Below are 9,199 nucleotides of genomic sequence, written 5' to 3'. Positions count from 1 at the left end.
AAGACTGCTTTCTTTCATTTGTGCATCATCTCTAAAATTAGAAATATCCTGTCTCAGAGTGATGCTGAAAAACTAGTTCATGCATTTATTACTTCCAGGCTGGACTACTGCAATTCATTATTATCAGGATGTCCAAGAAACTCACTGAAAAGCCTTCAGTTAATCCAAAATGCTGCAGCAAGAGTACTGACAGGGACTAGAACGAGAGAGCATATTTCTCCTGTTTTAGCTTCCCTTCATTGGCTTCCTGTTAAATCCAGAATTGAATTCAAAATCCTGCTCCTCACATACAAGGTCTTAATTAATCAGGCCCCATCTTATCTTAATGACCTTGTAGTACCATATCACCCTAAGAGCACTTCGCTCTCGCACTGCAGGCCTACTTGTTGTTCCTAGAGTATTTGTAGGGTGGCTGTAGCTCAGGTGGCAGAGCAGGTCAGCCACTAATCAGAAGCTCGGTGGTTTGATCCCAGGCTGCCTCCTGGCTGCATGCCAAATATCCTTGGGCAAGATACTACCATCTACTGGTGGTGGTCAGAGGGCCCGGTGGCGCCAGTGTCCGGCAGCCTCACCTCTGTCAGTACGCCCCAGGGCAGCTGTGGCTAGAACATAGCTTGCCATTGCCAGTGTGTGAATGAATGTAGTGTATAGCGCTTTGGGGTCCTTAGGGACTGAGTAAAGCGCTATACAAATGCCATTTATTTAAAAGTAGAATGGGAGGGAGAGCCTTCAGTTTTCAGGCCCCTCTTCTGTGGAACCAGCTTCCAGTTTGGATTCGGGAGACAGACAATATCTCTACTTTTAAGATTAGGCTTAAAACTTTCCTTTTTGCTAAAGCATACAGTTAGGGCTGGACCAGGTGACCCTGAATCCTCCCTTAGTTATGCTGCAATAGACATAGGCTGCCGGGGGATTCCCATGATGCATTGTTTTTCCTTTCCAGTCACCTTTCTCACTCACTATGTATTAACAGACCTCTCTGCATTGAATCATATCTGTTATTAATCTCTGTCTCTCTTCCACAGCATGTCTTTATCCTGTCTTCCTTCTCTCACCCCAACCGGTTGCAGCAGATGGCCCCGCCCCTCCCTGAGCCTGGTTCTGCTGGAGGTTTTTTCCTGTTAAAAGGGAGTTTTTCCTTCCCACTGTTGCCAAAGTGCTTGCTCATAGGGGGTCATATGATTGTTGGGTTTTTCTCTGTATCTATTATTGTAGGGTATACTGTACAACATAAAGCACCTGCATTGTATCAAAACTCAAAACACCGGGGCACCGACACAGGACTGTGATAGTTACAGGAACTGAAGATACTTTGTTTAAACAATCATTCACCACACATTTATTTAACCCAGCATTACTCCACTACCAATTTAACTAAATTTTATATTCTAACTGACCAAACTTAACTTTTATCTTTATTAAAAATCAAAATATATCTTTAAATCAATAGAGCATAGAATAGAAATACAACAATTTTTATTGAACATATCTTTGTTTCAGTAACGAAAGTAACAAAAATGGTTTCTTTACAATATTGAACTGTGTCCGCTGAAATTTGGTGAATAAAATGACATTATAAAACTCTCCCCGCTGAACACTGGTATCTTAACATTTACAAATAACAATTTGTAAATTTTCTCTCTTGGCTCTCAGCGAAGGCGGTCGCACTTTTCTCCTCTCCTGCCCTTATCTTCCCTGCTTAGCTTCTTATGTCCTTGTCTTGTCTTGTGTTTTTACTTACTTTTCCCTGAACACTCTCTCATAGTCTGTTCTCTAAAACCTAAAAGAGGAATTATGGATTTGATCAACTGGTCTCTGAATGCAATTGACACCCCTTCTCAACGAGAAGTCTGGGCTTGGGTGAGCCTGAGTGCTGAAGATATCTACCTATTCGGAACCATGATAACAGGGTTCTGGCTGATCGAGCTGGCTTAGCCCTGGCTTATCGAAGAATTAAGGAAGTGGAACCGGCTGTTCAAACCCCCACAAGGCTGCCCGCTGGGATTGAGATGATGGGACGAGGCGTGAGTTTCTCAAAATGGGCTCATTGAGTGCAGCATGGAGAAAATCTTGGAGAACGCACGGCTGCCGTGAATACTCAGAACAAGACTTCTGAGTGAAAAACTGGATTACATCTGGAGGGGCTAGCTCGAATAACACCTTTGAGCGCAAATTCGATTACATCTTGGGGAAGTGCACTGCGGTCGTGAGTTCTCAGAACCTGCTCTTTGAGCAAAAAGAATGACAACATCACGGAACGTAAGTGTGGCGGGGCGTGGCCTGCGGTGCCGTGCAGAGGAGGCGGACGTACCTGCACGGCATCCGCAATCACGCCCCGCCGAATTAAATATTGTACTGGGTCCTGTGGTTGGGTTGTTGTAATAATGTTGAGCGGGCAGCGGGAGAGCTGCAGCTCTGTGAGTATTGTGGACAGCAACCGTCAAAGCATTAATAAAAAGCATCAAAATGCCACTGGCTCTGCCGTGTATGTTTACAGTAAGTTTGGATAACATCATAGAAAGCTCACGGCTCTCCAACGGGAGATTGAGAGACCAGTGTTGGACTGTTAGAACAGCTTTGAAATTCATATGAGTTGTTCGCACTAAAGTAAAAACCATCATCACTTCATGCGGAGACCCCTTTGGCGCCAGCTGCGGCCTCATGGCTGGAGCTGAAAAAAACACCCTGATAACGACTGTTTAGACTGTTCCCCCCATTCCATGCAAGGCCACCTGGGTTGGCTGGAAGACTGTTTACTTAGCCTGGCGGGGTGAAGGACACTGTCTCAGCTGAACTGTGGACACACACACATGCACACACATACACTGATATGCACACACTGATCCCCCCTCCCTTTCCAAGCGCCTTCGATGCTTGTGTCCTACCGGGGAAGATGGCAGTCGACTGGACCAGCGCAGACATGCTGCAGGACCGGATGCGCTGTCTACACCGGCTCTCTCTTACCCTTTACCTGCCCCTGTTGCTTGTCTTGTGTTTCTATGGTGTATTGATAGTCATGTGCTTTTTGTGCTGAGATGTTTTTTCTGTTATCAAACTGTTCTCCCACTAGGAGCTCAGTCTGAGTGGAGTTTTTTTTTTCTCCTCCTCTTATCTCATGTTATGTATTTTCGTTGTTTTTTCCTATCAGCCTACCTTTCTGACATGTCTCCCCAATGTGATGTTTGTGTAAAGTTGGTCAGAAGGTTCCTTTGTAAGTGCACATGCGCCATTAGCGTGCTGCCTGCTGTAACCCTAATTTCCTTCGGGATTAATAAAGTATTCTGATTCTGATTTGTCCATGGAACAACAAAAAAATTAAATTACGGGGACACATTAAGACGGACTTTTGCGAGATCTCGCAAAACTAACTCGGGATCTCGCAAAACTTTTGCGACCGGGAGGTCGAGGCACGATGTGCCGGGAAAGCGGTGTTCCTCCCGGCTGTAGTAGGTCTCGACCTCCCGTTAGCTTCGAGATGGTGGGTGTCAGATCTCCGAAAACGTCGGAGCACTTTTGCAAATATGTGATGTCTTGTAAACCGAGCAGATATCTGACGTTTACACAACTACATTCACGCCTCAAAATATCTTAAAAGTGTATTTTGTGACCCAGAAAGAGTAATATTACAACTAAGTAGCTGCCGCCATTGTTGGAATTCAACTTTTGCGAGATCCCGAGTTTGTTTTGCGAGATCTCGCAAAAGTTTTGCAAAAGTCCGTCTTAATTTTTTTTTCTCCCATGTCCCCTGCGGGGCTCCGTACTAATGTTTTTGTCACTTTTTATGGAATCAAACTCAAAGTAAGGTCAGTACTTCCACGCTTTCAACGCTGCACGCTCATACTCTCTCCCGCACTCATTATATTATCCATTGTTGATCTGCACACAACGGTTGTCACGAACGTCGCACTCGCTTACGTCACTGTCATGAGACATTCTTGCAAAAAAATCACGGTTTTAGTAACGCAGTAACGCAGCTTGCTTACGGGAAAGTAACTGTAATCTAATTACCGTTTTTGCAATAATAATCCCTTACTTTACTAGTTAAAGTAATCGGATTGTTCACAAATTTATGGCTTGAATCCAGCTCAAAGCCTCGAGATTGGGTTTTAATTAGCTAACAGGTGATGTCATGGTTACTATGACATGATGAAATCATAATCGCACTGTTATGATGACATAAACTCGAGTTTCACCCTCTAGATCATCTAAATATGTGTTTAGATGAAATCTGTGCTTCAAATATTTAGTAAGTCAGGAAATATTTAAAAATGGGGATCCAGACACTGTCCTTCACAATCTATACAGTTGAACAAAAACTAAATGTTATTAAAAGTCAGAAAAAAACATTTTTTCCCCAGGTGGTATTTTACGCCTACTTGTATTTACTGATGCTTATCCTGATGCTTTTATTGGGTGAGGGGTTTTTAAAAAATTTTTTTTAAATAAAAGATATTTTGTTGTTAAACTGGTGCTGCTCTGAAGACAATCTACCCAGACAGGGGACAATGGAAAATCCAATATATCAATTAAACAATCAAATATTCTGGGAAATAGAAATATACAGAAATAGAAATGTTATAAAGGGTGATAGCTTTACAGCAGACAGGATTTCCTGGCTTGGTCCTTGTGACAACTTGGCTTGACTGTCAGAGGAAGTCCCTCACGGCTTGTCATGTAGGTGATGGAAAGAGTGCTCAGGATAATCCCTAGTGGATAGCAATTGGATCAGTGTCCTGTCCACTGTGACTTCAAAGCCTTGAACCTCTTGATCAGTTTTGGTGCTGGCTGCTGTGACATCGCTCCCCCAGAGACCACAGTTAAGCACACTGAATAGGCCACAACCTCTGGTGCTGAAAGATTCAGCCACCACTTTACAGCCTGGTAAAAACAATGGTTTTCTGATATTAAAAAAGGACAGAGTCACTTCTACAAAGGAGTGGAAACATGGTCTCATGGCACATTCACCTCCTGCTGTCTGGTCTGTGCAGTCTGAACCTGTTTTACAGAATGATGAATCTGAAGAATCTGGACCTCAACATTTTTGAAGCCATGTGGGATCTTCTTGACAGAAAACAAAACAAAAGGCAGCTAATATCTGAAGAAGAGCTTTGAATGTCCTTCAAGTAATCTGAAGAATGATCCCTGTAGATAAAGATTGAATTTCAAGCTTGTTCCAATTATTCAATTGTTTTTGACTCATTTATTGTATTTACAGTAACAAATGTTTCAATAAAGTGCTGCTCGTATTTCCCTGTAAAAGATGATGAAATGAGGGGTGGATTCCTGAATCAAGGCTAGTGCTACCCTGAAATGAATCGCTGCGTTTGCTTGCACCACTATAAGGGTGATGTTGAAATATAGCTGATTATGTGTGCCAAAGCCTTTGGGTAAGATGATCCGTGAGAGGAAGAAGTGGCTCAATGAGAACGAAAAATGAAAAATGCATGAAATTATGGGTAATGTCCTTCACACTTCCACTCCTCAGTCTATCTCTCTCCCCTCAGTGTTTGTAGGCAGGAGGCTAAATGGATCTGCGGCTTTGAGGGAAGCGTTAATTCACCAACAAAACAGACTCTAAAGTCACAGAGAGAAGTGAACATTCATTCCATCCAGACTGTGATTACCCACATGAGTTGTCACATCACAGTGGGTAATTTGCTAAATAAGAAGGTAACAGTGTGGCGACTTAAATCAAAGCCCATTAGCCTTTCTACCATTGAGTTGGCCTTTGTTTCTATAGTTGACACTTCCATGTCTTTATCTTGAGATGTTAATTATTCAATTCAATTCAGTTTTATTTATATAGCGCCAAATCACAACAACAGTCGCCTCAAGGCGCTTTATATTGTACAATTATTCAGGCAATAATTTAATTAACATAAAAGAGTATCACAGTTTAGGGACGATTAATCATTGTGGTTTTTATTTCAGTAAAACAAACGCTGTAGGATTTTGATACAAAATGACACTATCACCGATTACTTTGTATTTACTGATTATATTAGAGTAAATACACCGTCTCTGGCTGCTGTGGTAGCTTTTGATGATTGACCTACTTACTAGACGCATCGTAAAAGGAGCCCACCTTGACCTTTCTGAAGGGACTCTGGATTTGTGCTCAAATGTAAACCCTAAAGTAACACCCTGCAGTATATTAGTATATTAGTAACACAGACAGCTGTTTTCTTAATTCCACATTTGACCTTACTTTACACAGTAGACAATGCCCTTTTTAAAATCATAATTATCATCTGATTTATTTATTTAGTTTTTTGGTAGGGCAAAACATTATCTATTAAGCTTCACTGCCAACACTTTGTCAAAAAGATCTCCTTATCCTCCATAAATATCATCCAAGGGCACCTTTTACTAGACTGAGCACAAGAGATACACTTCATTTCTACATTGTGATTAATTTACGGTTACAGTTTTTCTCAGTCGCTTTGGTGCGTTTCTCAGAACACCATTAACATTTGCACAGCAGTTAGTGCATTTCCCAAAACAATTAGTGCAAACTGCAAAACCTAGTGGATAGCCTGCTAAAGCACGTCACATGCACAGAATTGATTATCCATACCTCAAAAGCAAGTATCCATGTCAATGAAACTGTCAGTGCCATCAAAATGAAAAGTCTTGACACCATCTTTATGAACAAGATAGTCAAATGGCATTGTCATGTTTCCACTATGACAGTTTATAATTTCAGTGTTTCCCATTGCAAAAACAATTGGTGACACCTGAAAATGCTGACGACAGCACTATGGCCTACCTGTACAGCCATCTGAAATGTGCAGTAAAGTCACTGTGGATGTTATGGGAGTCTTGGGAGTAACTGAGACACTGAATACGTACGTCTCACATTTCCATTGTGTAGAAGTGTTTGTAATCCTACAGAATTGTGCAAAAGAAAAATATGCTACAGTCACTTGTTCACTGTAGAATACATGTAAACATAAAATCACCAATTTGGTAGAGCCTCCTCATGAGTGACAGCTGTAATTCACCTGAGATCAATTGTTCAATTTCGGAGACATTTCCAAGAACAATGATACAGAAAGGTATAGGATTTGCTTGACAGATGGCCAATATTTGGCATGTGATAACTAGTTCAACAATTTTGTGTGTGATGACTTAAGCAATGGATGTATGACTATTAGTTTTATTGGGAATGACTGTTCAGCATCCATAGGTATGATTACTTTTGACTGACATGACATAAGCAAATGGAAATGTCAGAAAGCAGCAGGGAAATGTATGGAAGCAACTGATTCATGTCCAAAATCATTTGCAGTTTGTTCAGAGAGAGGAGAAATTGCTACTATGATGTGCACAAATGACTGAGTGTTGTGGAGGTTGAACTAATAGTTATGAGAATTTCAATTCTGATCTGAGAAACGCACCAAAGCGACTGAGAAAAACTGTAAAAGGTCTGTGTATAAACAGAGAGCCAAGACCACACTTCAGTTTTCGTCCTCCCTGAAGCCACGGTGAGAACTGTAAGGGAGCAAAACTCCTCTCAATAACAGATGAGCTGCCCTAACATTGTGATATGTGCATAATTAACACAGAAAGTGCATTATTAACAAGAATTTAAGACAGGATAGATAGATAGATAGAGAGAGAGATAGAGAGATAGAGAGAGAGAGAGATAGAGAGAGAGAGAGATAGAGAGAGAGAGAGAGAGATAGAGAGATAGCAAAAGCATGGTGCAGGGACTACAAAGACAGTAAATGTAAATGTTCCCGGGAGACTGATCTAGTGCTGTCAGTTGCAATGATAAACTCCAGGCAGAGGAAGCCTGCAAGACAACACAAACAGACAGAAGAAGAAAAACACACACAGGAGGCCCGGCCCAAGCAGCAGGGTCACGGTTACAGCTGCAAATATATAAGTTCGTACATTTGATACTGACACTTCAATTCAATTCAATTCAATTTTATTTATATAGCGCCAAATCACAACAAACGTCGCCTCAAGGCGCTTCATAGATACAGAGAAAAACCCAACAATCATATGACCCCCTATGAGCAAGCACTTTGGCGACAGTGGGAAGGAAAAACTCCCTTTTAACAGGAAAAAACCTCCAGCAGAACCAGGCTCAGGGAGGGGCGGGGCCATCTGCTGCAACCGGTTGGGGTGAGAGAAGGAAGACAGGATAAAAGAGAGACAGAGGTTAATAACAGATATGATTCAATGCAGAGAGGTCTGTTAATACATAGTGAGTGAGAAAGGTGACTGGAAAGGAAAAACTCAAGGCATCATGGGAATCCCCCGGCAGCCTATGTCTATTGCAGCATAACTAAGGGAGGATTCAGGGTCACCTGGTCCAGCCCTAACTATATGTTTTAGCAAAAAGGAAAGTTTTAAGCCTAATCTTGAAAGTAGAGATAGTGTCTGTCTCCCGAATCCAAACTGGAAGCTGGTTCCACAGAAGAGGGGCCTGAAAACTGAAGGCTCTCCCTCCCATTCTACTTTTAAATACTCTAGGAACAACAAGTAGGCCTGCAGAGCGAGAGCGAAGTGCTCTAATAGGGTGATATGGTACTACAAGGTCATTAAGATATGATGGGGCCTGATTATTTAAGACTTTGTATGTGAGGAGCAGGGTTTTGAATTCAATTCTGGATTTGACAGGAAGCCAATGAAGGGAAGCCAAAACAGGAGAAATATGCTCTCTCTTTCTAGTCCCTGTCAGCACTCTTGCTGCAGCATTTTGGATTAGCTGAAGGCTTTTCAGTGAGTTTCTTGGACATCCTGATAATAATGAATTGCAGTCGTCCAGCCTGGAAGTAATAAATGCATGAACTAGTTTTTCAGCGTCACTCTGAGACAGGATATTTCTAATTTTAGAGATGTTGCGCAAATGGAAGGATTATCACTTGAAAATAGTATTGTGATGAGGTGAAATGTAATTTACAATAATCAGAAAGTAACAAGTTCTATCTTCCATCAGTACTTAGCCCTCCTGTTGTATGTTGGTTTCCAGGAACACTTATGTTCCCCGGTCAATTTGACTCGGGCATGTTTACTCATCCAAAAGTGTCAGAAACACTGGCATTGATTATTTTACAATTTTCTTTTATAATTTTGATCTTTTTCGTTTTCTGTAGTGATGCAGATGACATGTGACATCTCTTCTGTTCTGGGTCAATCTGACCCGCAAAGTAACAGGAGGATTAAAGGAGGATGTTTGCCTGTT

This window comes from Astatotilapia calliptera, chromosome 7 (genome assembly GCF_964374335.1).
Source record: "Astatotilapia calliptera chromosome 7, fAstCal68.1, whole genome shotgun sequence".
Classification (NCBI taxonomy): domain Eukaryota; kingdom Metazoa; phylum Chordata; class Actinopteri; order Cichliformes; family Cichlidae; genus Astatotilapia; species Astatotilapia calliptera.
This window is presented reverse-complemented; position numbering follows the sequence as displayed.